The following is a 26892-nucleotide window of genomic DNA, read 5'->3' on the forward strand; positions in this document are numbered from 1 at the left end:
GCTGTTTCATCACTGGTATTCTCACTTTGCAAAAATGTTTGTTATAAAGATTAATTAATATATAGCGCACGCCCCCGGGTGGGCTCGAACCACCAACCTTTCGGTTAACAGCCGAACGCGCTATCCGATTGCGCCACGGAGGCTGACATGCAACTGTTTCATCACTGGTATTCTCACTTTGCAAAAATGTTCGTTATAAAGATTAATAAAAATATGGCGCACGCCCCCGGGTGGGCTCGAACCACCAACCTTTCGGTTAACAGCAGAACGCGCTATCCGATTGCGCCACGGAGGCTAACATGCAACTGTTTCATCACTGGTATTCTCACTTTGCAAAAATGTTTGTTATAAAGATTAATTAATACATAGCGCACGCCCCCGGGTGGGCTCGAACCACCAACCTTTCGGTTAACAGCCGAACGCGCTATCCGATTGCGCCACGGAGGCTGACATGCAACTGTTTCATCACTGGTATTCTCACTTTGCAAAAATGTTTGTCATAAAGATTAATAAAAATATGGCACACGCCCCCGGGTGGGCTCGAACCACCAACCTTTCGGTTAACAGCCGAAGGCGCTATCCGATTGCGCCACGGAGGCTGACATGCAACTGTTTCATCACTGGTATTCTCACTTTGCAAAAATGTTTGTTATAAAGATTAATAAATATAAAGCCCACGCCCCCGGGTGGGCTCGAACCACCAACCTTTCAGTTAACAGCCGAACGCGCTATCCGATTGCGCCACGGAGACTGAAATGCAACTGTTTCATCACTGGTATTCTCACTTTGCAAAAATGTTTGTTATAAAGATTAATAAAAATATAGCACACGCCCCCGGGTGGGCTCGAACCACCAACCTTTCGGTTAACAGCCGAACGCGCTATCCGATTGCGCCACGGAGGCTGACATACCACCGTTTCATCACTGGTATTCTCACTTTGCAAAAATGTTTGTTATAAAGATTAATTAATATAAAGCGCACGCCCCCGGGTGGGCTCGAACCTTTCGGTTAACAGTCGAACGCGCTATCCGATTGCGCCACGGAGGCTGACATGCAGCTGTTTCATCACTGGTATTCTCACTTTGCAAAAATGTTTGTTATAAAGATTAATAAAAATATAGCACACGCCCCCGGGTGGGCTCGAACCACCAACCTTTCGGTTAACAGCCGAATGCGCTATCCGATTGCGCCACGGAGGCTGACATGCAGCTGTTTCATCACTGGTATTCTCACTTTGCAAAAATGTTTGTTATAAAGATTAATAAAAGTATAGCACACGCGCCCGGGTGGGCTCGAACCACCAACCTTTCGGTTAACAGCGGAACGCGCTATCCGATTGCGCCACGGAGGATGACATGCAGCTGTTTCATCACTGGTATTCTCACTTTGCAAAAATGTTTGTTATAAAGATTAATTAATATATAGCGCACGCCCCCGGGTGGGCTCGAACCACCAACCTTTCGGTTAACAGCCGAACGCGCTATCCGATTGCGCCACGGAGGCTGACATGCAACTGTTTCATCACTGGTATTGTCACTTTGCAAAAATGTTTGTCATAAAGATTAATAAAAATATGGCACACGCCCCCGGGTGGGCTCGAACCACCAACCTTTCGGTTAACAGCCGAACGCGCTATCCGATTGCGCCACGGAGGCTGACATACCACCGTTTCATCACTGGTATTCTCACTTTGCAAAAATGTTTGTTATAAAGATTAATTAATATAAAGCGCACGCCCCCGGGTGGGCTCGAACCACCAACCTTCCGGTTAACAGTCGAACGCGCTATCCGATTACGCCACGGAGGTTGACATGCAGCTGTTTCATCACTGGTATTCTCACTTTGCAAAAATGTTTGTTATAAAGATTAATAAAAATATAGCACACGCCCCCGGGTGGGCTCGAACCACCAACCTTTCGGTTAACAGCCGAACGCGCTATCCGATTGCGCCACGGAGACTGACATGCAGCTGTTTCATCACTGGTATTCTCACTTTGCAAAAATGTTTGTTATAAAGATTAATTAATATAAAGCGCACGCCCCCGGGTGGGCTCGAACCACCAACCTTTCGGTTAACAGCCGAACGCGCTATCCGATTGCGCCACGGAGGCTGACATGCAACTGTTTCATCACTGGTATTCTCACTTTGCAAAAATGTTTGTTATAAAGATTAATAAAAATATAGCACACTCCCCCGGGTGGGCTCGAACCACCAACTTTTCGGTTAACAGCCGAACGCGCTATCCGATTGCGCCACGGAGCCTGACATGCAGCTGTTTCATCACTGGTATTCTCACTTTGCAAAAATGTTTGTTATAAAGATTAATAAAAATATAGCGCACGCCCCCGGGTGGGCTCGAACCACCAACCTTTCGGTTAACAGTCGAACGCGCTATCCGATTGCGCCACGGAGGCTGACATACCACCGTTTCATCACTGGTATTCTCACTTTGCAAAAATGTTTGTTATAAAGATTAATTAATATAAAGCGCACGCCCCCGGGTGGGCTCGAACCACCAACCTTTCGGTTAACAGCCGAACGCGCTATCCGATTCCGCCACGGAGATTGACATGCAACTGTTTCATCACTGGTATTCTCACTTTGCAAAAATGTTTGTTATAAAGATTAATAAAAATATAGCACACGCCCCCGGGTGGGCTCGAACCACCAACCTTTCGGTTAACAGCCGAACGCGCTATCCGATTGCGCCACGGAGGCTGACATGCAACTGTTTCATCACTGGTATTCTCACTTTGCAAAAATGTTTGTTATAAAGATTAATAAAAATATAGCACGCGCCCCCGTGTGGGCTTGAACCACCAACCTTTCGGTTAACAGCCGAACGCGCTATCCGATTGCGCCACGGAGGCTGAAATGCAACTGTTTCATCACTGGTATTCTCACTTTGCAAAAATGTTTGTTATAAAGATTAATAAATATAAAGCGCAAGCCCCCGGGTGGGCTCGAACCACCAACCTTTCGGTTAACAGCCGAACGCGCTATCCGATTGCGCCACGGAGGCTGACATACCACCGTTTCATCACTGGTATTCTCACTTTGCAAAAATGTTTGTTATAAAGATTAATAAAAATATAGCACACGCCCCCGGGTGGGCTCGAACCACCAACCTTTCGGTTAACAGCCGAACGCGCTATCCGATTGCGCCACGGAGGCTGAAATGCAACTGTTTCATCACTGGTATTCTCACTTTGCAAAAATGTTTGTTATAAAGATTAATAAATATAAAGCGCAAGCCCCCGGGTGGGCTCGAACCACCAACCTTTCGGTTAACAGCCGAACGCGCTATCCGATTGCGCCACGGAGGCTGACATACCACCGTTTCATCACTGGTATTCTCACTTTGCAAAAATGTTTGTTATAAAGATTAATTAATATAAAGCGCACGCCCCCGGGTGGGCTCGAACCACCAACCTTTCGGTTAACAGCCGAATGCGATATCCGATTGCGCCACGGAGGCTGACATGCAGCTGTTTCATCACTGGTATTCTCACTTTGCAAAAATGTTTGTTATAAAGATTAATAAAAATATAGCACACGCCCCCGGGTGGGCTCGAACCACCAACCTTTCGGTTAACAGCCGAACGCGCTATCCGATTGCGCCACGGAGGCTGACATACCACTGTTTCATCACTGGTATTCTCACTTTGCAAAAATGTTTGTTATAAAGATTAATTAATATAAAGCGCACGCCCCCGGGTGGGCTCGAACCTTTCGGTCAACAGTCGTACGCGCTATCCGATTGCGCCACGGAGGCTGACATGCAGCTGTTTCATCACTGGTATTCTCACTTTGCAAAAATGTTTGTTATAAAGATTAATAAAAATCTAGCACACGCCCCCGGGTGGGCTCGAACCACCAACCTTTCGGTTAACAGCCGAATGCGCTATCCGATTGCGCCACGGAGGTTGACATGCAGCTGTTTCATCACTGGTATTCTCACTTTGCAAAAATGTTTGTTATAAAGATTAATAAAAAAATAGCACACGCCCCCGGGTGGGCTCGAACCACCAACCTTTCGGTTAACAGCCGAACGCGCTATCCGATTGCGCCACGGAGGCTGACATGCAGCTGTTTCATCACTGGTATTCTCACTTTGCAAAAATGTTTGTTATAAAGATTAATAAAAATATAGCGCACGCCCCCGGGTGGGCTCGAACCACCAACCTTTCGGTTAACAGTCGAACGCGCTATCCGATTGCGCCACGGAGGCTGACATACCACCGTTTCATCACTGGTATTCTCACTTTGCAAAAATGTTTGTTATAAAGATTAATTAATATAAAGCGCACGCCCCCGGGTGGGCTCGAACCACCAACCTTTCGATTAACAGCCGAACGCGCTATCCGATTGCGCCACGGAGGCTGAAATGCAACTGTTTCATCACTGGTATTCTCACTTTGCAAAAATGTTTGTTATAAAGATTAATAAATATAAAGCGCAAGCCCCCGGGTGGGCTCGAACCACCAACCTTTCGGTTAACAGCCGAACGCGCTATCCGATTGCGCCACGGAGGCTGACATACCACCGTTTCATCACTGGTATTCTCACTTTGCAAAAATGTTTGTTATAAAGATTAATAAAAATATAGCACACGCCCCCGGGTGGGCTCGAACCACCAACCTTTCGGTTAACAGCCGAACGCGCTATCCGATTGCGCCACGGAGGCTGACGTACCACCGTTTCATCACTGGTATTCTCACTTTGCAAAAATGTTTGTTATAAAGATTAATTAATATAAAGCGCACGCCCCCGGGTGGGCTCGAACTACCAACCTTTCGGTTAACAGTCGAACGCGCTATCCGATTGCGCCACGGAGGCTAACATGCAACTGTTTCATCACTGGTATTCTCACTTTGCAAAAATGTTTGTTATAAAGATTAATTAATATATAGCGCACGCCCCCGGGTGGGCTCGAACCACCAACCTTTCGGTTAACAGCCGAACGCGCTATCCGATTGCGCCACGGAGGCTGACATGCAACTGTTTCATCACTGGTATTCTCACTTTGCAAAAATGTTTGTTATAAAGATTAATAAAAATATGGCACACGCCCCCGGGTGGGCTCGAACCACCAACCTTTCGGTTAACAGCAGAACGCGCTATCCGATTGCGCCACGGAGGCTAACATGCAACTGTTTCATCACTGGTATTCTCACTTTGCAAAAATGTTTGTTATAAAGATTAATAAAAATACAGCCCACGCCCCCGGGTGGGCTCGAACCACCAACCTTTCGGTTATCAGCCGAACGCGCTATCCGATTGCGCCACGGAGGCTGACATGCAACTGTTTCATCACTGGTATTCTCACTTTGCAAAAATGTTTGTTATAAAGATTAATAAATATAAAGCCCACGCCCCCGGGTGGGCTCGAACCACCAACCTTTCGGTTAACAGCGAACGCGCTATCCGATTGCGCCACGGAGACTGAAATGCAACTGTTTCATCACTGGTATTCTCACTTTGCAAAAATGTTTGTTATAAAGATTAATAAAAATATAGCACACGCCCCCGGGTGGGCTCGAACCACCAACCGTTCGGTTAACAGCCGAACGCACTATCCGATTGCGCCACGGAGGCTGACATACCACCGTTTCATCACTGGTATTCTCACTTTGCAAAAATGTTTGTTATAAAGATTAATTAATATAAAGCGCACGCCCCCGGGTGGGCTCGAACTACCAACCTTTCGGTTAACAGTCGAACGCGCTATCCGATTGCGCCACGGAGGCTGACATGCAGTTGTTTCATCACTGGTATTCTCACTTTGCAAAAATGTTTGTTATAAAGATTCATAAAAATATAGCACACGCCCCCGGGTGGGCTCGAACCACCAACCTTTCGGTTAACAGCCGAACGCGCTATCCGATTGCGCCACGGAGGCTGACGTACCGCTGTTTCATCACTGGTATTCTCACTTTGCAAAAATGTTTGTTATAAAGATTAATAAAAATATAGCGCACGCACCCGGGTGGGCTCGAACCCCCAACCTTTCGGTTAACAGCCGAACGCGCTATCCGATTGCGCCACGAAGGCTCACATGCAACTGTTTCATCACTGGTATTCTCACTTTGCAAAAATGTTTGTTATAAAGATTAATAAAAATATAGCACACGCCCCCGGGTGGGCTCGAACCACCAACCTTTCGGTTAACAGCCGAACGCGCTATCCGATTGCGCCACGGAGGTTGACATGCAACTGTTTCATCACTGGTATTCTCACTTTGCAAAAATGTTTGTTATAAAGATTAATAAAAATATAGCACACTCCCCCGGGTGGGCTCGAACCACCAACTTTTCGGTTAACAGCCGAACGCGCTATCCGATTGCGCCACGGAGGCTGACTCACCGCTGTTTCATCACTGGCATTCTCACTTTGCAAAAATGTTTGTTATAAAGATTAATAAATATAAAGCACACGCCCCCGGGTGGGCTCGAACCATCAACTTTTCGGTTAACAGCAGAACGCGCAACCAAGGCTGACGTACCGCGCTTTCATCACTAGTATTCTGACTTTTAAAATTGTTTGTTATGAAAAAGCACGCCCACGGTCAGGATCGAACCATTAACCTTCCGATCAACAGCCGAACGCGACGGCCATTTGCTTCACGAAGGCTTATATGCTAAGTTTCACTAGTATTCTCACATTGACAAAATGTTTGTTGTAAAGACTAATATATAGAGCTCACGCTCTCGGGTGGGATCGAACCATTAACCTTTCGGTTAACAGCCGAAACAGTTGTACGTGAGCCTTTGTAGCCAGGGCCGTCTTAAGTGTATCATGGGCCCCCGGGCCAAGTGGTTTTTCGGAGGCCCTACGGGGTAAATCCTAGAAAATTTCAACCGAATCTCTTTTTTGTGAGGCCCCTCTTCTCTTGAAGCCTCCGGGCCGTGCCTGTCGGGGCCCATGCATAAGGTGACACTGTTCGTAGCGCAGTCGGCTGTTAGCTGAAAGGTTGGTTGTTCTAACTCATCCGGGGCGTTTGTCTTTATAATAAACAGTTTTTAAACTGAGAATCTCAGTAATGCAACATTTCCATGTCATCCTCCGTTGCCCAATCATTTAGTGCGTTAGGCTGTTTACTGAAAAGTTGGTGTTCGTGGCAATGGCACACCTGGAGATGTGCGTATTATATACAGGGTGTTCCAAAAAGAATTAACCGATTTAAAAAAAACCACAACTATTCATCTTTTAATCAGCTTTGATGGAATAATGTATATGTAGAAGAAGGGAAATCTCAAGTTTCTCTCAGTTGCTGACACGTAGCGCTCTCTCTAACGCTCTTCCTTCTGCCGCCACTTGAGTGTTTGTCAAGATTTGGTTTTCCGACAGTTAGAAACGGATTGGGACGACTCTATTTTCCAGCAGGACGGGCCCACACCACACTGGAGCTTGGACTTTCGAAAATTTTTGAAGAATCGCATTCCTAAACGATGGATCGGTCGTACGGGACTTCGCTATTCAGTTGAACATCACTGGACTCCAAGATCGCCGGGCCTCACAATATGCGATTTCTTCTTGTGGGCGTTTGTAAAAAACTATGTTTATGTGCCTCCCCTTCCAGCTACATGAGCCGAACGTAAGATACGCATAACAGCCGCCGTGGAAGCAGTGGATGCAAACATGCTCACAAAGGTTTGAAACGAATTTGACTACCGTATATAGACATATGGCATCTCAAGGTGGACATATTGAGCACCTCATATTTGGTTTGTAAAAAAACGTAAGATTAATTTTATATTACATAGCTAATCATTAAGTGTCTGTTCAATATTTTTCGTGATATATGCATTTCAAATCGGGTGATTCTTTTTGAAACACCCTGTAACAAACAGTGTGATAAAGTGAGGATTCCAGTAATGCATCACCTGCATGTCTGCTCCCTTAGCGCAATCGGGTAGATCGTTTGATTCCACTCGGGGCAGTGCCGTCTTAACGCATGGGCCCACCTGGGCACGGCCCGTGGGCTTCAAGAGTAGAGGGGCCTCACGAAAATGAGATCTAGTTAAAATTTTCTAGAATTTACCAGGTAGGGTCTCAGAAAAACCATTTGGCCCGGGGGCCCCATGATTGTCTTAAGACGGCCCTGTCTCAGGGGTGCGTGTTTCATTTATTTCAGTGGCGAACTTCTGTCTGTTCGAGGCCCAACATAATGGTCAGACGCAGCATCGGGTTCCACACCAGGGCAAAACTTTGGTATATAATAACCGTGCGCAAGATTGTGAATTGAAGTCTACCAAACAAAAAAATAATTGATACTTTGGAATTGGTCATCCTGAATTTCATGCAATATGCTTTACTGGTTTTGTTTTTTTTTGCTCGAGAAATAAATACTTGTCTGAATATTTTCACGAAAAAAGACGACAGCACATTCGTTTTGTATATACACTGCTGGCCACCGTAAATGCAACACCCTGAAGGAAGCATGCAAATGATATGAAATTTACAACATGCATTAGCGGAGGTGAGATATGCAAATGATTAGAATTTCAGCGCAGACGCACATCACGCGCGCCTGTGGCGCCACTTCAAAGCGATATTTAAGGCTTGGAGATTTCGACGATTTGAAGTACGGCAATTGTGTTTTTCTTGTGGTTTTTTCAAAAAAACGATCAATTATGCCTCGTAGAAAACAGCGATCATCTTTTGATCAAGTATCCGAGTTCGACAGAGGAAGGATAGTGGCCTACCGAGATTGTGGATTATCTTTCAGGGAAATCGGTAGTCGTGTTGGACGAAACCAAACAACTGTAATGCGGATATGTGATCGTTGGATGCAGGAGGGTACGACGGACCGACGTGTTCGATCGCATCCACCTCAGTGCACCACTTCACGTGATGACAGGCGTATGGCAGTGACGGATCGCTCAGCCACACCACGAATCACAGCACATTCAGTCTGTACCGCATCATCCAGTGTCTGCGCGTACCATTCGACGCCGTTTACAGCAGAGTGGTCTGTCCGCAAGACGTCCATTGCTTCGTCTACCCTTGACGCAGAACCACAGACGTCTCCGCCGCCAATGGTGCGATGAAAGAAGGATGTGGACGGCACAATGGAATGAAATTGTCTTTACTGACGAGTCACGCTTCTGTCTGCAACACCACGATGGTCGGATTCGAGTCCGGAGACACCGTGGAGAGAGGATGCTGAACAGCTGCGTTATGCACCGCCACACTGGTCCAGCACCGGGTATTATGGTATGGGGCGGTATTGGATATCACTCTCGCACTCCTCTAGTACGCATTGCCGGTACTTTAAAAAGCCAGCGCTACATCTCCGAGGTGTTGGAGCCAGTTGTCCTTCCTTACCTTCAGGGCTTGCCCACAGCCATATTTCAACAGGGTAATGCGCGACCACACGTGGCACGCATTGTCCAAAGGTTCTTCGTCAATCGCCAGATTGAATTGCTTCCCTGGCCAGCTCGCTCTCCGGATCTTTCGCCGATAGAAAACATGTGGTCCATGGTTGCTCAACGATTGACCCAGATTACATCCCCAGCTGCCACACCAGATCAACTTTGGCAACGCGTGGAAGCTGCTTGGTCTGCTGTACCCCAAGAACACATCCAAAGTCTCTTTGAATCAATGCCGAGGCGTGTGGCAGCGGTGATCTCCAACAATGGCGGCTACTCTGGCTACTGATTTTGGCAGGAACCACACTTCACAGAAGTCTATAAATTTAATCATTTGATGCTTGGTCAACATGTTATCTACAAAATAAATATTGTTGCGATATCTCTTGTCTTTCTTGGTGTTGCAATTTGGGTGGCCAGCAGTGTATATATATACAAAAATATATATCAACTAGCTATAATACCCGGCGTTGCCCGGGTTTTCTTCAATGAGGCTTTTTTGGATCACGTGATATCTCCCTTTCTTTGAGGGACATGCAAACCGTGTCTAAGTTCACCAATATGGCAACTTCCTGCGCGACTCATGAAAGAAACAAATCTAGATTTAAAGAAACGTAAAAATAAATATATATTTTTTCTTTTTTTAAAGGGTGTGCTAAGTATTTCGATTCCCCCCATTGAACTTCAAGTTATCTATCTCTGCCTGTTTCTGCTTTAAAAAATGCTTCATTAAAGCTGTGGAATTTTTTCGATGTACTTTTTACAGGCCCATAATTCATTTTAAAGCAACCTAAACTATATGAATTTATGCAGTTCAATATTAAAAGACAATACGGAGACATTAATTTTCATGGTTGAGAAGATATAAATAAAAATTTGAAATCAATGTTATTGCATGAATATCCAACACAAAAGTAGGTCCGGCTAATTACTTCATATTTAATCTCCCGGGCTTCGCATATCTATCTCTAAGCGAACTCAATATTTCAAAAATCGAGTATTTAATACAATTTTTTGAAACTATTGATGTGACAGAAAACTCCCACTAAATTTCCGCATTTCTACATTAAAATCGGCAATTTTAGCACTGATTTCTATGAGGATCACACTTTTAATGACCCTGAAAGCGATGCTGATGATGATTATGACGTCATTCAAAAAACTTCATTACTGGGAGTATTGAAAATGTGGCAAACCATTATAAAAAAGCATGAATATTATACATATACTGACAGCCTTGAAGAAATGACAAACCATTGTAAAGGCATATACACGTCTTAAACGCATTGCTAGGGAACCACGGTAACCAAAGTAAACGTTCGGAAAGTGATTGTTCAGGCCCAAAAACCATTGTTGCACGACAGGTTTTTGCCTATTTGAGGCATTTGCCCTGCTCTGACGAAATTTTAAACTAGCCTATCGTTCAAGTCGGATCCCATTTGGTATATATGCAAAATTTGGTGACGATCGATCTAAAATTGTAGATTTGTATAGAGAACACACACACACAGAAAATCAATTTTATATATATAGATATATTATACATATATATTAAATATAATATATGATAATAATATATAATACATATATATTAAATTCCCTGATCCGCATTACAACTGCCATATTTGATACATGATAATAAAATACAAGTTCAGACGAGGAGCGGAAAAATGTCGTGGGCAGGAAGTACAAAGGTAAACAAACACAGGATTAGATGGGGTTGACCCAGCGCCTCCTAGAGATAGAAGGCCTCTTCTACTTGTGACGTCAGTAAGTAGTCCATTTTCCTTCAGAATATTCAGAGGAAAAAAAATTTCCTGCTTTCCAGTATTATTTCCAGTATTATCGTTGTGAGGAAAAGAAATGATCGGGCTCAGAATTGGCGATTTCTAGGCCCCATATCCAATCACTACGCGGTATTTGTGAGCCAATCAGGAAGATTCTACGCCAAAATAAGAAGAAACGAAATAGGATGCTGCGTTTCAAAATGTGGCAAACATGCTAGGTAGTCTGAATGACGTTTATGGCAAACACTGCAGAGGCCTTCTATCTCTAGCAGGTGCTGGTTGACCACGGTTCTGTTCAGTTCGTAGTAGTTGTATTTTCTTTACATTTACTGTATCATTTCTAAAATTATTTCTTTTATCAATTCTGGAATTAGTTTCACGGATTGTTTCTCTCATTAATTTACAAATTACTTTCAGTGCTGAATTATAATCATTTTTTCCACTCAATTCTGTGTTCAAAATTTTTGTATGGATATTTCTCAGCATTCCCTGTATATTCCCGCAATATATATGTTACGGTAAATGTGATAAATCGGTTATTATGTATAATAACCGATTTATCATTCTGGTTATTATGCATACTTACTAATCGTCTAGGTAAGTTTGATAAGTTTTCACTTTTACCGGAGATTATGCATAATACCTAAGCATCGTTGGTAAATTTGATAAATACTGAAAACTCTATTAATTTTACCGGCGGTTATGCATAATAATCAAGTGTCATTTGGAAATTTGATAAATTCTTGAAATTTATTGCCTTTATCTGTGATTATGCATAATATCCTAGTGTAATTGGTAAACTTGATAAATATGAAAGAAGTTCAAAATGAGTCTAGTGTGTGTGTGTGTTAGAAATAGTCGTACCCGCAATATAATGATACATTACATGTTTGAATTATTATGTATAGTATATCATATAGTATGATATCAAAATGCTAGGTGTCGTGTAGACGTTACACGAACACGATTTAAAAAAGCATATTCTCAAATAACACTTCAGATACATTGACGTTGTGCCGCATATAAACTTTTAATGGCGTACTCGGTATTCAGACATACTTAAAAACATTATATTTTCATCAATTACTTAATTGTAAAATTTATTTAAGATCATTAATCAAACATAATAAAATTTTTCAAAATGTCACACACACTATATGCATAAGAGTAAATGGACTCACCAAATTGCTTGTCATCTCCACCATGGGCGGAGATACGGGGGGGGGGGGCCCGTGCGGGCATTGCCCCCCCCCCAGCGTCAAAGATGGAGTAGACTGATCTAATGTATACATGAATTGACATCATCATCATCTTGCCCCCCCCCAACAATAATGACCGTGCCCCCCCCCCAGACTTCCAAGTCTATCTCCGCCTATGATCTCCATGCTCTTTTACGGCCGGATTCGAAACAAACGACCCATTGAGCTACATTTTAATTACGATTTTAAAGGGGTCCCTTGCTCAGGAATTATGAGCATCCGAAAACACAGGCTACTTAACTTACGAAAGGCCGTAAGAGGAGTGACAGTAACTGAGAAATCCTTCTACGTTATAAAAAAAATCTCTGGATTGATTGGTTATTTGAACGGTGAAAATGGAATGATATTTACACCTATGTTTTGATGTCTGGGCACCATTCAGTATAAACTAAGTCGTGGAAGACAAGTGCGATAATGTAAGACGTAATAAATGAGTGTAAAAAATGTATATGTGGTTTCTCTCTGATTAGAATGAGAATAATTCTGCCATGAAATTTCAGAACTTTAAATATTTTGATGGGGAAAATATAGCGTTCACGACATAGGTGATTATGCATAATAACCCGTTTATTGTGTACAATAACCGGATTTGTCACATTTACTGTAACGTATATAAAATCGGAGAAAAGCGGTGGGAGGGGGTGGAATCCAAAACAATTTTGGTGCCCCAAAATTGTTGAGACGAACCTAGTCCCGTTATTATTTTCATACAGGCCCACGCGTATAGTAAGGGCGACCCTGTATATAGGGTGTGATGTAACTAGTTACTGAAGATTTTGTAAGTTATAGCGTATGAAAGAAAAAAAGCCGAATGAAAGTATATAAAAGCGAAAATAAATTGATTTATCTCTTGTTGACCGCAAGAAAATAATGGAAGGGACTCGGCATTAACTGAGATATAAAAGGGAATAAACTTTCCAAAACAAAGCCATTTTTCGAAAGGTTTCGACAGAAATGGGAACACTTATTAAGTCTCTTAAAAGCTTAAATGTCTTTTTTTCCATCATTATTTCGATTTCAAAAAAAAAATGATTTACTTTTTCTTTTAAAATATAAAGTGATTCTCCACGTTCTTATAGTACAATCATTCCCTTATTGAAATGTTTCCTTTTGAACTTAAATCTCGCAATCTTTAAATTTTTAAGCCTTTATTCGTAGAGAATAGCAAATAACTGAAAAATCTGAAATTTATGTATTTAATGGAAAAATCACTTTTCTCTGTAGAAAAAAATTTCAAGGATAAAATTGTGTAATAAGGAGTATCTCTAATATTTTACGTACCTTATGAGATGGATTCATAAAAACATAAGCGTGTGAATATTCAGAAATAATACATCAACAATTATTTATAAAATCATAATTTAGGGCTTAATTTCAATGATTTTGCATTTTTTTCTTATGATTTTGCATATTTCACTATTTTAAAGTGATAGAGCATTTTTTTATGATTTTTAATCATTTTAAGGCATATTTTTTTGAGCATTATTTTGCATGTTTCAGCATTTTTCAATGAAAATGAGGGTTTTTTTCTAATTCCTTTCATTTCTAAGGCGGCGTGTACTTTTTCAGTCTACCGGCTGGATATGAGAGATGGAAACAACTTGCGCGCCACAAACTGATACAATTATCGTGTTGTAAGCACGCACTGGGTGCTTTCTTACCAACATTTTTTTCTTGCGAGCCGGATGGCGTCTTGTTGGTCCACTCTTGGGGGCTGAAAGTTTCTGGCTGTCCCGTATATACGGGACTCTAGCACTCATACAGGAGGGGAGACCGGTGCGTTGCATTGTATATTCATTGATTATTGGGGGGGGGGGGTGCTCAAACACTCTCAACCCCAGGTTCCAGCGCTTATAGCCCGGGGGCCGAAAGTTGTGCACCCTTGATTTAATGAAACGTCCTAAAGTGTATTTGTAAATGCATTTTTTTTTTCGAAATTGCACAGCGAGCCGAATAAAGTCATCGAATGAATCAGTGGCTTGCGGACCGGAGTTTGTGCACCTATGCATTAAATTACAGTGAAACCCCAATACAACGATAATCTGCGGAGCAAGAAAGAGTTTTGTTGTTTGAAAAACTCGGCTTACATACTTATTATTGAAGATCGTGGGGCCCCGGGTCATGCCAACACGGAGACATTGGTTAAGATGGCCGGTTCCATGGACCGCTCTGCTGGATTTTGAAAGTATAGTCGCATGTGTTCCCCAACATATTTCACGCGAAAACTATTTCTTCATAGCATGTGGGCCTCTTCACCACTTTTTGTGACTTCATCTGATTTTCGCCCATAGGTCTCCGTACAATATCCCAGGTCCTAGGATAGCGAGGGCCACATGACTATAGGTTCAGGACCACTGCATTAGTGTATCGCGGCTCACTGTTTCATAATGGCAGTCCCGTTACCAGGGCTGTAAGTAGGATTTTTACCGTCAGAAACAAACATTATTTTGCCATCCCCACAAATTTAAAATTCGATAGTTTTGTAGCGGTTCTTTGTTCTCACATAAAATTGCCGCCCGGGCCAGTTGCCACCCCCTAGTTACGGCCCTGCCATTACTATTCTGGAATCAAACCACGTGCCGAGGCTCAGTGAGGTGCCGTGATATTCTGGGTGTTAAAGTATTTTATATTTAGTAATAAGCCGGTGTTCAATAAAACTATCAGCAGAATATCAGAATATTTGCAGCACAAATAGCAATGGCATCCCAAGATGCTGTGGCTCATCAGAAATTCCTAACATATCTCGAGGCACTGGCGTACTCGGAGGGAAGAGCAAGGCCGTCCAAAGAGCATCATGGGCCCCTCCAGGCAAATTGATTTTTCTAAAACCTCCCCCTACCTAACTAGAAATGATTTCTCAGGACCGCAACTAGATGATTTGTCAGCAGGGGCAAGCACGCATTTTGAAGGAGAGGTTAATGGGTGAAAGTTGCGCCCCAGACCTGCCTGCTGGTCTGGCTGAAGTTGCTGAAGGGTCGGCTGAAGTTGGTTTTCTGTGGTTCCCAACTTCAAGGCGCAAATGCGAGCAGATCTCCCCGTTAAAAAGTCTCGCCACAGAGAGCAACAGTCCTACAACGGTAAATCATTCAACCATAACACTTCACTCATAGTTAGAAAAACTGGGGGCAGATGACAGCACTACACATAACAAGCATTACGCCAAAACAAACTTTACGTCAGGTTGCACTACACGTACACGCACATTCCCGCATGTACCGATTCGTTGGGGGTTCGTTGGGGGGTTCCGCGGGGGGGGGGGTTGCATGTGTGGTGTAGCAGTAGTAGGTAGGGACTCCAAAAAATGGCTCGGGGATCTATGATGTTCTTAAGTCAGCCACCTCGTTGGGCAATTTGCCTGTTGTGGCGTTGTATTTGTATTTGTATTTGCCTGCTCTCTCCTAGTTGCGGCCCTAGGATTACTTCCCAATTTGCATGCTTAATCTTAATGAGATCTCCTTATCATGAGGCCCTCCTTTGCGCATGAGGCTCCGGGCCGTGTCCGTGTCGGCCCATGCGTTAAGACGGCACAGGGAAAGAAGCGGGGTGAATTTCTTTTCCACTGTAGGAAAAAACGAACGAAAACCCATTGGGAAGATAGAAAATGATCACCCCCCCCCCCCGCACCAGTTAGTTATTATGAACCATAATTAAAGCAGTAGAGGGGATTAAATGCAACCAATTTTTCAGCTAGTTTTTAGACCCTTAATACCTTAGTTTTAGTTATTTTTTCTTTTTTCCATAAATTATAAATGCCTTTTTTTAGTGCCTATTTTAGGCATTGCTAGTGACCATTTTGATCTATTATGCCTATTTTGATCATTTTTAGTGCCTAAACTTCCGGGCTCTAATAGTAATGAACACACATATACTGTATGACAAAGAATTTTTTTTTCAATTCAATGAAAATCATTAAACAATTTTAAATGTATATCTAATGTTTTCCTTTCTCTGCATGTTTTTTTGCTTCGTAAAGACGCCTTTCTGATAATTTCCCCTCAAGGTTTCTAGAATTTCCCTCTCGTGGAAGAGAGAAGCTGCTTCCATTGACTCAACCCATTGACGCCGGTTGATAAAATTTGAAATTCGAAATTTTTTTTCTTTGCCAATAAATAGTGGGATTGGTTCCACTCAGTGTTTTTTTTTCTTTCTAAAAATCAAAGTCGTCTTTAATGGGTTAACATTGCATGCATGAGTTGGGGAAAAAATCATCAAAAATCAAATAAATTTTTTAAAAATTTAAAAAAACATATTCATCTTGACAATAAGCAGTTCTTGTGGCATTTGCTCAGAAAAAAATGATGAAGTTTGGAGCATCAACAATATTGCGAAAAAATGCATTAAAAAAAACCGGAATTTCACATTATGCTCCCGTTCGAGTGGGTCACGTGATGAATCAGGTGACGTCAAAACGAGCTTCATTCTGAAGCGCGCTTGCAAATGGCTAACCTTATATACAGTGAAACGTCGGTAAGTCGCACCTCGTGTTATCGAAAAATTATGACGGCTTAAGCGGAGTGACGACTTGAGCGAAGTGCCGTCAGTTTGAATGTGTAATATTGCGAAAATTGTATAAATTTAAAGTAATATAATATTTATTGAAATGTGAATTAAAATTATAATATTTATTGAAATGTGAATTAAAATTATAATATTAATGTGAAATTTATAGATTACAAAAGAAAAATGTTAAATTTCTACCTTTTTTAGAGCTCTTATTACTTAACTTATTGTGATAAAATATACTGGTACACTTATGATTTATACTAGTAATTTTTAATTTAGACTAATCAGAGCAACTGTTAGATTAGTTATCTTTTCTTCACAACAGAACTACTGCACATCAATTTTACATATACATGAAATTTAATTTTAGTGTTTTAATTCTTTATCAGTAGTTCATGAAACAACTATAAGGTAATTTTGGTGAAATTTATCAAGATAATCCTTCACATACTAACCACAAGGCAACCTCGAACACAGGGTTCACTTTGAGGGACTTGTGGAGGGTCCGGGGTAGGGAAAAGCACACATTAGAAGACCTCAACTCTGGAAAAAATGTCTGTTTTTTCAGTAAAGGTTTGTTTAAATTTGAAGCCCTAAATTAGTGGGGCCCATGCAGAAATCAGATCTAGCTCGAACAGTCCCTAATGTTTCAAAAACTTTAGTCGGCAAATGAACTTCCCCAGCGTAACTTTCGTTACTTGAACTGTTCCGTTTCAATACATAAGGCTTTTATGGCTTTTATGGAAGCCATAGAAATTATCTGTTCCTCTTTAAAATTTTTTATGGTGAAAAAATTAGAATCGAAATTAGCGACGAGTAAACGAGGGTTTAATAACGTTGTTGTCCATGAAAGCTGGAAAGGCCTGAAGAAAAACGGCGACTTAACGAGATTTTACTGTATTCTAGAAACCTTGGTAAGCACGGTATGCACCTTCCCTCAAAAAATTTGACATGATATTGAAGGTAAACAAATTGCCAAATTTTGGCAAAAAAAGTGTTGATTTGGCTAAAATGAAATTCAAAGAGATCTCATTTGGCTAACACTTTACAAATCCGGTGATAAATTTGCCAACATAGGGGACGAGAATCTAATACGTAACTTATACGTAATAACAAGGTTATAATAGCACACTACATGGAGAGAAAAAAGCTAATCGTGAAGGAAGAAGGCAAGAACTTGGCTTCTAATGGGATAGAATATTTCAGTTAATTTTCAAGAAGTGACAACCCGCTGCTGGCGCAAAAATATACTTTCGCACGGAGTTTGGCACGTAACTGACCGTTAGGAAAATGACGCGTCACAAAATTTAAAACCTTATAACTTACTTAATATTCGTCCGATCCAAAAACGGAAAACACTTTTCGATATTAGTTTTTCACAAGGAATCACGTGTATAATTATTGGGCGGTCGATAGTTACCACCCTGTATATCTCTCTCTTATACTTATGTATTATACTGTTTTCCTTTCATTTGTTTTTTTTCTTACTCTTATACTTTTCTTTCCTTCATTTTTCTAACATGCGGTTAGGTTAGGACAAGGTTACCATATTTATCACCGATTTGTCAAACAGAGATCATCCGAATTTATTGCCAGTCGCTTGTAAGCGAAGCGGTTAAAGCTGAAAAAAGTTACTAAAAATGACAACAGTTGTGTGATGGGGAATTGGAAAAACTAAATACATAATGAACCCATGAATAAAGATGTTGCAATAATCAGATATATGTATAGATGAGGTGTAGAAAAGTGGATTATTACTATTATTTCACATATATATAGGTAAAGAAGTGTCATTATTATTATTGTGACATATGCCATGGAAACCGAAGGAAAATGTTCCTCTATTATAGTTTTCACTCGATCACACATGCATACATAAAATCTCTCTATTTGAATATGTGCCCCACACGCTAAAAACACAACACCATATACTCATTAATTATTATTACTATTTGTTGTGTTGGATATTCATATACATGGAATTTTGTGAAATATGCCATTATGTTTGTTATTATTTTACAAATTCACGCATACACACATAATTATCCCCATCCAATGTATGTAAATCCCACAAAAAAAAAACAAAAAAAAAAAACACTGCTCATACTCATTTATTAGTATTATTATTATTTTTATCATATTCCAAGAAAGTGATGACATATGTCATTGATTTTGTCATTATAACAGATCCACATAAGACACATTAATTTTCCCCATCATATGTATGTAATTCCACATCTAAGAACACCTTCCACGTTCGTTAATTGCTTAAATTGCACCTAAATTGATTAACACGTGCAAAAAAAATTAAATTCCTAATTTTCGGCCTCTTATTTGTTCCCCAACGCTGTGAATGGTATCATTCGATGGGAAATAATCTGAATAGATTCTGATTAAAAGGAAGAAAATTCTTCATATATACAGTCAAACCTCGTTAATGAGTCACTCTTGAGAGAGCAAAAACATGACTTCGTAAGCGGAGTGACTCGTTAAACGGAGTAAGCCATAGCTGTGCCAATTCCTGTCTGAGGACAATTGGGACTTCCAAAAAGTGACCAGGTAAGTGGAGTGGCGTGTTAACCGAGTGACGCACTAACGAGGTTTGACTGTATTAAACATCTCCAAAAATATAACCAGTCTTCCGAAGAATCTTGTACGTGAATGTTATCGCTACAGCCAATAGTTGTTCTCTATGCTGGATTTTTAACGATTAGAGAGATTCTTTGAATAGAAATCTAGTTTTTCCACCCTCGATGTCTATTAGGTATATATTCGCCTTAACCTGATCTAAGGCGACTGGATAGGGGCCTATTGTAGGTGGCTATACCTATAGATAGTACCTATTGTAGTGGATAGACCTATTGTAGTGGCTATAACCTGATCATGTGTACTTTGTGTGACGTCACTCTATGATTCTAGAGGGTTGAGGGATTTTTAAATTCATTCTTGGCCTCTATTTGAGTTCAAAATATTAGTATTTACAATTTTTTGAGTGAATCATAACTGTGTCTAACCACCAACTAAGTCCACCGGATTTTTTTTTTATATCTTTGTGCGTATATCATTTTTTCAAAACTCTTTGAAGACATAACCATTGGAGTCTTTCCTAGAGAGATAAAAATTTGATGGATCTTGGTATTCAAGACATTGGCACATTCATTCTAGTAACATTACCGATTAATTCTTCCCTTTCTTAAAACTAGAGATAAATTGTTCCGGAATAGAGAGAGAGAGAGAGACCTGTTGCACACTAGTCTTGTCCTTAAAAAATTGTCTGGTTGTCCCTAAAGGTCACTCCCACTCTCCTCTCTTCTCCTCAATGATGATGTGGCTGTGAATCGATTACTTATCCAATCTATTCTAGGCAGGGGATGTACCGCCTTCTGATTCTTAATAAGAATCCGCTTCTTAACTATGGATTTGATCTTTAGTTAAGAATCGAGAGAGAACTTTGCTATCACATTCTTAACTAAGAATCGTTTTTGTTCCATAGTTAAGAATCGAGTTAAGAACCAAGGCTACCCACTTCTTAGCTTGATTCTTAGTAAACATTTTTTTTCTTCTATGCGAGATAACTTAAATTCTTTCTTTAATAGAAGTTTTTTATGATTCATATTTTAAAAAATGGAAAAAAAAATTAACAATGCATTTTTATTTCCAAATAAGGAATTTCAGACTTTTTAAGTTATCGAAAAGTTATCTGAAGGTTGTGTGGGAGAATTGAAAACAGTGTTACAGTCTATATACAGCACATATATGTTGATAATAGTGATAAAATATCGGATTATTTCAATAAAGTTTGATAAATTTTGCTACATTTATCACATTTACCAGTGATTATGCATAATTCTCAAATTTTCAATCCATAAATATCATGATCGATGAGTCGTAAATACAATTTTTTTCATATTATGGGAACCTGTAGATTTGAAATTTTTTAATTAGTTTAAAACTTGAGAGAAAATTGAATTTCGCCCACAAAATATGTGAGATAAAGCTTTAATCGGCCGAAATATAATTGTACATAAATTAAAAATCGTTATTAACCTGCTGCTGCGTTTGTTTTTTTCACATACTTCGGTGTACGTGAAAAAGCCAACATTACAGAAGCGATGACTATTTTTAATATTGGTGTATTATCTGATCACTATATATTATTTTTATTTGGCCACGAAGCAGCTATGCAATACATGTACCGTACCACGTTCATTTCGCCATGACAATTAATTTAAAGAAACATAAACCATATTATAAAAATTATTGTTAGTCTTGTAATGTTAGCTTCACTTACATACATAATGTAAACACAACGATGATTCATTTATCGCATTAACCATGGTTTGACAATTATGCATAATGACCTGCAAATGTGATAGATTCACGGTATATGAGCAAAATTTATCAAACTTACCGAAATGGCCGGTGATTATTTATATAATAACCGCAGCTCTTTATCACTTTCACCATAACATATATTGCATAGCCCCTCTTCATGGAGGGTGGCAGGGATCCATCCCAGTGAACGTGGGATGAATCTTTGATTCGAATCATATCGGATGATTAAGTATTGATATGTTTGTTTTTTACTGTAACATGTTAAAAAAATATTATGTATTTATCATTTCTTCAAAACCGTATTCACATTTGCTGAAATAATCTCCGCCATTTTTTCAGGCTAGCGTCGCTCTAAAATTTCTTTTCCTCCTTATCTTGTCAACAACAAGCTGTTGTTAATTTTTAGCTTGGCGCTGATTGGCCAATGGCGAAATTCCCCAAAAGGGAAATTTATCGGCCTGTCCATCGTCACGTGACCTTAAGAATAACTTTTAACAATCACACCGTGGTTGCATTCGGAGCTCGATTCTTACGAACCGATTCTTACGTATGGATGATTGGTTATTAAGAATCAGAAGGTGGTACACCCCCTGGTCACGTTGATAACAAGGCTTCAATATTTTATTATTATTATTATTATTCGATGCTTTTGGACATGGCCATAGCCGTTAGAGGGAGTTCTTTCAACCTAAATCTCTTCGAAGCTGGGCTGGAAGAGATCTCGGTAACGGGATAAGTCCAGCCGCAAATTTCTGGCGTTCATTCATTCAACCGTTAGAGGGAAACTCAGATCTCCAGGTCCCTTCCTCTTGAGTCCACCCGTATTACTTACTGATTCGTTGACATGCATGTGGAAGTCAGTACACTGAAGATTTTCAGTCTAAGCAACAACTAATTTTTTAAAATAGTATTAATTGTATTGATATTTGTCATTCACACATTATTTTGCTAAAATTAATGTTTCGAAATAGAAAAGAAAAATTTAAGATTTTTTCCCTTTTAGTTTTTTCATGGCATAAATAAATTTCGATAAAGCACTTTTTAACATTTTTTTTTTCGTGATAAAAATCCAAGTTTTGGACCCTCGGACACCATTTTATAAGTGGATGAGTTATCGTTGCAAGGATAATTACTTTATGACCGATTTGGGCCCATTTTTAATCATGGAAGCTCACTCTGGCTGCTAGACGTGGAATCACCTCTATATCATTTACAGTGGCTATGGTGTCATCTCAAACCAGAAATTGGAGTACGGTAGACGACTACCTGATCGCGACTTCCCGGTCTTCGTACCATCTGCACTTGGTTAAAAATTCATACATAATAATACTCTGTAATTTTAAAGCTGCACAAAAAAAAACAACCTGTTTTGGGGTGTGGCCACGTGAAATCGCCCATTAAAAATATCCTGAACTTGTGCTAGCCATACCTCAAAACCGGTTTTTTCGCAGGTGAGAGCGTAGATGGAGGGACATTGCGTCGCGGAAGAGATCTAAAGCCGGGTTTTCCTAGGAGCAGGTTACCTGCAACGTGTGCAGCGTGAAAACGCTGATTGTTTAAAAAACGTGCATTTCAGGTTTTTAATCAATCATCGATTTCACGCTGAGCGCTACCGTAGAAAACCTTTTCCTAGGAAAACCCGGCTTTAAGCGTTTTCGCGCTGCACACGTTGCAGGTAACCTGCTCCTAGGAAAACCCGGCTCAAAAGGAAGGAGCAGTCATCTTTATCATGGACTTATTAGACCAATCAATTGGCCCACCTGATAAGTACGGCAGAACGGCTTGGATGCCGCGGTACCGTCAAAAAACGTTTTATTCAGGTCAGGTTTATCAAGGATTTTCTCAAAGAAAATCTCTGAGTGTTCAAAAAAGTCTTCTTCTCAAAGAAAATAAAAAAACTGTGAGTGTTGACTCTCATCTTGAGCCTACCTTTCGCGTAAGGTCTTTTACATTAATGAACAGCGAAATAAGTTTAAGTAATTTCTGTAAGAACTAACTCTTCGTTATACGTTAATGTTCTATGTGCATCCTAGTTCTGTTCAATCGTGTTTAGGTGTAAGTATCTAGCAGTAGCACTTGAAATTGCTTCGGTCACAGCAGAGAGCTCGACAAAAGAGCTGTGTGGCTTTAGCAACCCTCTGTTGCCAGATACCGATTTTTATTGACTGGCTTCATTCTAGGATAATCATTTTTAGGTCTTCCAGATATTGATCCGGTCTCTTGAAAGCTTTTCCATAAATTGCAGATGACACTAAGCGTCACATTGAGCTCTCTCACAACCTTAGATTGAAATAGTCTGACTGCCTTGCGTCCAATCTACCAGCTGTTCTCCCTTATTACGTCATTTATATTCGTTTGTGAATAATTATTTTAACATACTAATAATGAAATTTACGCAACGCTATGATTAATAATACACGCTATCATTATTGCCAAAGAAACACGAACAAAGAACAATCGACCGCTTTTTATACCCACCACTGCCGCAGAGCTATCTACATGAAAGCAGATGATTATGAATTCTAAACCAGCATTATATTGCATTGTTACATATTTGGCAGTAATTTTTTCTTCCGTTTTTTGTTGAAAATGTTTTCAAAAAAGTCTCTTAATTTGAACTACGGTGTACGTAACTGACTGAGAGAATTGGCGAAGAATATACTCAAACCAATAATTTAGATCACACATGCTCAATCCATGGCCCATGACCTCAAACTTAATTTTGTAAATATGAACTAAGCAGCACATAAACAGATCACTTAAGTGACCCGCGGTGCAGTTTTACTTCACTAAAGTGGCTCGCGGCACATTCCCAGAGCACTTAAGTGATTCGAGGCATATTTACACATCACTTGAGTAACGTGCGGCACAGTTACAGAGCACTTGAGTAGTTCGCGGCACATTAGCAGATCACTCAAGTGACCCACGGTACAGTTCCAGACCACATAAGTGGCCCGCAACGTATATGTGGATGACTTGAGTGACCCGCGACATAATTACTGATTACTTGAATGACCTACGGTAGGTACAGTTTTAGAGCACTTAATCAAGCATACATTTTCAGATCACACAAGTAGACCGCGGCACATTTCGAGATCTCTTAAGTGACCCATAGAACATTTATAGATTACTCAAACAACATGTCACGCTGTTTCAGATTACTTAATTAAGTGGCCCACGACATGCTTTCTAACCAATAAAGTGGCCCGCACTCTCCTTATTGTTGAGCACCTTTGATTCAGATTCTGAAGGTTCGGCTGAACCGAACTAAGGAAAGGAACCTTTCAGTTATTACGAAACGAGAAAACGTAGAAAGAGTGAATTACTTGTTTCGAAAGAACCTCGTTTATTTGAAGGAAAATACCATTTGGGAAAATTAACCTTTACCTTGTTTCCTAATTTACCTAATTCACTTAAGCGAAACAAAAATGAAGCTTTTGAGCGATGAATAAACCTCGAGAAAACAAGCGCAAATGATTTACACACACATTTCTTGATATTTCTTCCTTCTTCCGCATGTTATATCGCATTACTTAGTTACCATTTGATTATTTGATCAAATTAAATTTAATACGTGATTTATTAATGGATGAAAGATTTTTATCAAGGATGAAACATTTCATTCCCATCTGTATTTTTAGAGAAATTTCATTCGACACTACTTAAGGAGTAATATCGGAATCAAATGTTTTCGGCATTTGAGTTTGACGTAAAAAGACCAGAAGAAAATTATATTTTAAATATAGTAAAGCTCGGTTATAACCACAACGATGATTCCGTGAAATTTTGTAGTTATAACCGAGGTGTCGCTACAACCAAGGTTGACGTTTCTAAGACCTTCAAAGTATAAAAAATATAATTAGATGCCAATGAAATAATATACATGAATTTAAAATGTATAGTACGAGTATTATGAAGTTAAAAATATATATGGTTCTTAAACATTTACAAATACAAATGCAAACTCAAAGATTTTAACAGACAAATTGCCCTACGAGGTGACTGAAATTTGAATTTCAAATATTACTAAACAACAGCAACCAAAATAAGAGCATCACGAAATAAACAAATAATAATTAACAATATATAATGCACGTTTAGTTCTTTCCAGAGTTAAAGGAATTTCCTGGAAAGAATTAAACGTTTAAATTGGAAATGGGCTGGACATATTGCAAGAAGACGGGACAACAGGTGGACCACAAGTATTCTAGAGTGGTGTCAAACGTCCGAGAAGGCGTCCCCACGCAAGATGGATTGACGAGATCAGGAAAGTGGCAGGAGTCAACTGGATGGCTAAAGCATCAGACAGAGCACAATGGAAAAATTTAGAGGAGACCTTCATCCAGCAGTGAATTGAAAATGGTTGTTGTTGTTGATGATGATGATATAATGCACTGCCCGTAAAAAAAAAGATTATGGTTGTCTTATCTAAGTATGTGGATAGCTTCTCGATTTATCGCAATATGCTTATCATACTTCTTTTTTGAACGTGTCAATTATGCTACAATTCACGGCCCCCGGAGGTAAGCTACTCCCTTTATTAACAACCCTGTTAAAAAGAAATAATTCGAGGAATGTGTGGTTATAAGAAAGCTAAACTAGAATGAGAGAAGGGCGGCAAAACCGTAAATGCACCTTCGGCCACCCTGCATAAATAAATATCTCTTAACAACAATAGGCCCCAGATGTGGCATCATGTAGAGAGTCGGTGTATTTTCTCCCCCTTTTCTATATCTTTTAATTCTCATTGACACAGCAGTGTATTAAAGAATCTCTAGAACAGTGTTTCTCAACCGCCGGGCCGCGGCCCGGTACTGGGCCGTGACATCATTCATACCGGGCCACGACTGATCTGCCGTTTCATTTTTCCCCATTCATTTTCCATTAGTCGTGTATTTATGTGACCGGGCATTCCACGTATAAAAATAAATGAAACCGGGCCGCGGGCTTCCAAAAGTTGAGAACCAATGCTCTAGAACAGTGGTTCCCAACCCGGGGCCATATGGCCCCCCTGCGGTAATGGGAGACTTCAAGGGGCCACGGAAGAAAATGGAGAAAGAGGCCATGACAGGTGGTTTGGAGAACTGAGAAGAAAAATTAAGGTGTGAGAAATAAAGTTTTTATATTAGTGACTAACACTTACAGTGAGAGAGAGAATCCAACAAAACCACCCGTAAAACCAGGGCCTTCTTTAGGGCATGGACCCACCCAGGCCTCACCGCCTACATTTTGCAACAAGTTCCCTAGGATGGGGTTTTTCTCAAGTCCCCGGCTAAATTTTCAGACCCCCTTCCCTATATGAAATTTATTGTATGAAAAAAAAAAAGATGAAAACCATATTAGACCCAGGGCTGTAGCTCTGTCAGTCCCACTCTTGTGAGGGGCCTCATGCCCATAAGTGACCCCACCTTATGATATTTTGTATAGTACAATTAATTTTGAAAATAAATAGGAAATATGTAGGCTGTTTATTTCCAGCTAAAGTATGGGACTACCATAGCGTCACTTTGCCTGGTGGGGGAAGGGCATGATATTGAGACGGTCCTGATAGAACTCGGACTAGCGGGGAAATCAATAAATTCTAGGCTACTGGCCTGGAGGCCAATTTTCTTTGCAAAATTTTCGTTCAGTA

General features: G+C 40.4%; 31 non-coding genes across 31 annotated transcripts; all 31 read right to left on the reverse strand.

Moving 5' to 3' along the window:
* Positions 1-69: 69 nt before the first annotated feature.
* On the reverse strand, positions 70-143 carry TRNAN-GUU (transfer RNA asparagine (anticodon GUU)). Its single transcript has one exon. It is a non-coding gene; the product is annotated as a tRNA-Asn (tRNA).
* Positions 144-221: 78 nt separating this feature from the next.
* On the reverse strand, positions 222-295 carry TRNAN-GUU (transfer RNA asparagine (anticodon GUU)). Its single transcript has one exon. It is a non-coding gene; the product is annotated as a tRNA-Asn (tRNA).
* Positions 296-373: 78 nt separating this feature from the next.
* TRNAN-GUU (transfer RNA asparagine (anticodon GUU)) lies at positions 374-447 on the reverse strand. Its single transcript has one exon. It is a non-coding gene; the product is annotated as a tRNA-Asn (tRNA).
* Positions 448-525: 78 nt separating this feature from the next.
* On the reverse strand, positions 526-599 carry TRNAN-GUU (transfer RNA asparagine (anticodon GUU)). Its single transcript has one exon. It is a non-coding gene; the product is annotated as a tRNA-Asn (tRNA).
* Positions 600-677: 78 nt separating this feature from the next.
* On the reverse strand, positions 678-751 carry TRNAN-GUU (transfer RNA asparagine (anticodon GUU)). Its single transcript has one exon. It is a non-coding gene; the product is annotated as a tRNA-Asn (tRNA).
* Positions 752-829: 78 nt separating this feature from the next.
* On the reverse strand, positions 830-903 carry TRNAN-GUU (transfer RNA asparagine (anticodon GUU)). The gene has a single exon. It is a non-coding gene; the product is annotated as a tRNA-Asn (tRNA).
* Positions 904-1126: 223 nt separating this feature from the next.
* On the reverse strand, positions 1127-1200 carry TRNAN-GUU (transfer RNA asparagine (anticodon GUU)). The gene has a single exon. It is a non-coding gene; the product is annotated as a tRNA-Asn (tRNA).
* A 230-nt stretch (positions 1201-1430) lies between these two features.
* TRNAN-GUU (transfer RNA asparagine (anticodon GUU)) lies at positions 1431-1504 on the reverse strand. Its single transcript has one exon. It is a non-coding gene; the product is annotated as a tRNA-Asn (tRNA).
* A 78-nt stretch (positions 1505-1582) lies between these two features.
* Positions 1583-1656, reverse strand: TRNAN-GUU (transfer RNA asparagine (anticodon GUU)). Its single transcript has one exon. It is a non-coding gene; the product is annotated as a tRNA-Asn (tRNA).
* Positions 1657-1886: 230 nt separating this feature from the next.
* TRNAN-GUU (transfer RNA asparagine (anticodon GUU)) lies at positions 1887-1960 on the reverse strand. The gene has a single exon. It is a non-coding gene; the product is annotated as a tRNA-Asn (tRNA).
* Positions 1961-2038: 78 nt separating this feature from the next.
* TRNAN-GUU (transfer RNA asparagine (anticodon GUU)) lies at positions 2039-2112 on the reverse strand. The gene has a single exon. It is a non-coding gene; the product is annotated as a tRNA-Asn (tRNA).
* Positions 2113-2342: 230 nt separating this feature from the next.
* On the reverse strand, positions 2343-2416 carry TRNAN-GUU (transfer RNA asparagine (anticodon GUU)). The gene has a single exon. It is a non-coding gene; the product is annotated as a tRNA-Asn (tRNA).
* Positions 2417-2646: 230 nt separating this feature from the next.
* Positions 2647-2720, reverse strand: TRNAN-GUU (transfer RNA asparagine (anticodon GUU)). Its single transcript has one exon. It is a non-coding gene; the product is annotated as a tRNA-Asn (tRNA).
* A 78-nt stretch (positions 2721-2798) lies between these two features.
* TRNAN-GUU (transfer RNA asparagine (anticodon GUU)) lies at positions 2799-2872 on the reverse strand. Its single transcript has one exon. It is a non-coding gene; the product is annotated as a tRNA-Asn (tRNA).
* Positions 2873-2950: 78 nt separating this feature from the next.
* TRNAN-GUU (transfer RNA asparagine (anticodon GUU)) lies at positions 2951-3024 on the reverse strand. The gene has a single exon. It is a non-coding gene; the product is annotated as a tRNA-Asn (tRNA).
* Positions 3025-3102: 78 nt separating this feature from the next.
* TRNAN-GUU (transfer RNA asparagine (anticodon GUU)) lies at positions 3103-3176 on the reverse strand. Its single transcript has one exon. It is a non-coding gene; the product is annotated as a tRNA-Asn (tRNA).
* Positions 3177-3254: 78 nt separating this feature from the next.
* Positions 3255-3328, reverse strand: TRNAN-GUU (transfer RNA asparagine (anticodon GUU)). The gene has a single exon. It is a non-coding gene; the product is annotated as a tRNA-Asn (tRNA).
* Positions 3329-3406: 78 nt separating this feature from the next.
* TRNAN-GUU (transfer RNA asparagine (anticodon GUU)) lies at positions 3407-3480 on the reverse strand. Its single transcript has one exon. It is a non-coding gene; the product is annotated as a tRNA-Asn (tRNA).
* Positions 3481-3558: 78 nt separating this feature from the next.
* On the reverse strand, positions 3559-3632 carry TRNAN-GUU (transfer RNA asparagine (anticodon GUU)). The gene has a single exon. It is a non-coding gene; the product is annotated as a tRNA-Asn (tRNA).
* Positions 3633-3855: 223 nt separating this feature from the next.
* TRNAN-GUU (transfer RNA asparagine (anticodon GUU)) lies at positions 3856-3929 on the reverse strand. The gene has a single exon. It is a non-coding gene; the product is annotated as a tRNA-Asn (tRNA).
* A 78-nt stretch (positions 3930-4007) lies between these two features.
* TRNAN-GUU (transfer RNA asparagine (anticodon GUU)) lies at positions 4008-4081 on the reverse strand. Its single transcript has one exon. It is a non-coding gene; the product is annotated as a tRNA-Asn (tRNA).
* Positions 4082-4159: 78 nt separating this feature from the next.
* TRNAN-GUU (transfer RNA asparagine (anticodon GUU)) lies at positions 4160-4233 on the reverse strand. The gene has a single exon. It is a non-coding gene; the product is annotated as a tRNA-Asn (tRNA).
* A 78-nt stretch (positions 4234-4311) lies between these two features.
* TRNAN-GUU (transfer RNA asparagine (anticodon GUU)) lies at positions 4312-4385 on the reverse strand. The gene has a single exon. It is a non-coding gene; the product is annotated as a tRNA-Asn (tRNA).
* Positions 4386-4463: 78 nt separating this feature from the next.
* TRNAN-GUU (transfer RNA asparagine (anticodon GUU)) lies at positions 4464-4537 on the reverse strand. Its single transcript has one exon. It is a non-coding gene; the product is annotated as a tRNA-Asn (tRNA).
* Positions 4538-4615: 78 nt separating this feature from the next.
* Positions 4616-4689, reverse strand: TRNAN-GUU (transfer RNA asparagine (anticodon GUU)). Its single transcript has one exon. It is a non-coding gene; the product is annotated as a tRNA-Asn (tRNA).
* Positions 4690-4919: 230 nt separating this feature from the next.
* Positions 4920-4993, reverse strand: TRNAN-GUU (transfer RNA asparagine (anticodon GUU)). The gene has a single exon. It is a non-coding gene; the product is annotated as a tRNA-Asn (tRNA).
* Positions 4994-5071: 78 nt separating this feature from the next.
* Positions 5072-5145, reverse strand: TRNAN-GUU (transfer RNA asparagine (anticodon GUU)). Its single transcript has one exon. It is a non-coding gene; the product is annotated as a tRNA-Asn (tRNA).
* A 78-nt stretch (positions 5146-5223) lies between these two features.
* Positions 5224-5297, reverse strand: TRNAI-GAU (transfer RNA isoleucine (anticodon GAU)). Its single transcript has one exon. It is a non-coding gene; the product is annotated as a tRNA-Ile (tRNA).
* A 229-nt stretch (positions 5298-5526) lies between these two features.
* Positions 5527-5600, reverse strand: TRNAN-GUU (transfer RNA asparagine (anticodon GUU)). Its single transcript has one exon. It is a non-coding gene; the product is annotated as a tRNA-Asn (tRNA).
* A 230-nt stretch (positions 5601-5830) lies between these two features.
* TRNAN-GUU (transfer RNA asparagine (anticodon GUU)) lies at positions 5831-5904 on the reverse strand. The gene has a single exon. It is a non-coding gene; the product is annotated as a tRNA-Asn (tRNA).
* A 230-nt stretch (positions 5905-6134) lies between these two features.
* TRNAN-GUU (transfer RNA asparagine (anticodon GUU)) lies at positions 6135-6208 on the reverse strand. The gene has a single exon. It is a non-coding gene; the product is annotated as a tRNA-Asn (tRNA).
* Positions 6209-26892: the final 20684 nt, after the last annotated feature.

This window comes from Pholcus phalangioides, unplaced genomic scaffold, assembly GCF_987345545.1.
Source record: "Pholcus phalangioides strain wild (caught in Gottingen) unplaced genomic scaffold, Ppha-v1.0 ptg000017l_1, whole genome shotgun sequence".
Classification (NCBI taxonomy): Eukaryota; Metazoa; Arthropoda; class Arachnida; order Araneae; family Pholcidae; genus Pholcus; species Pholcus phalangioides.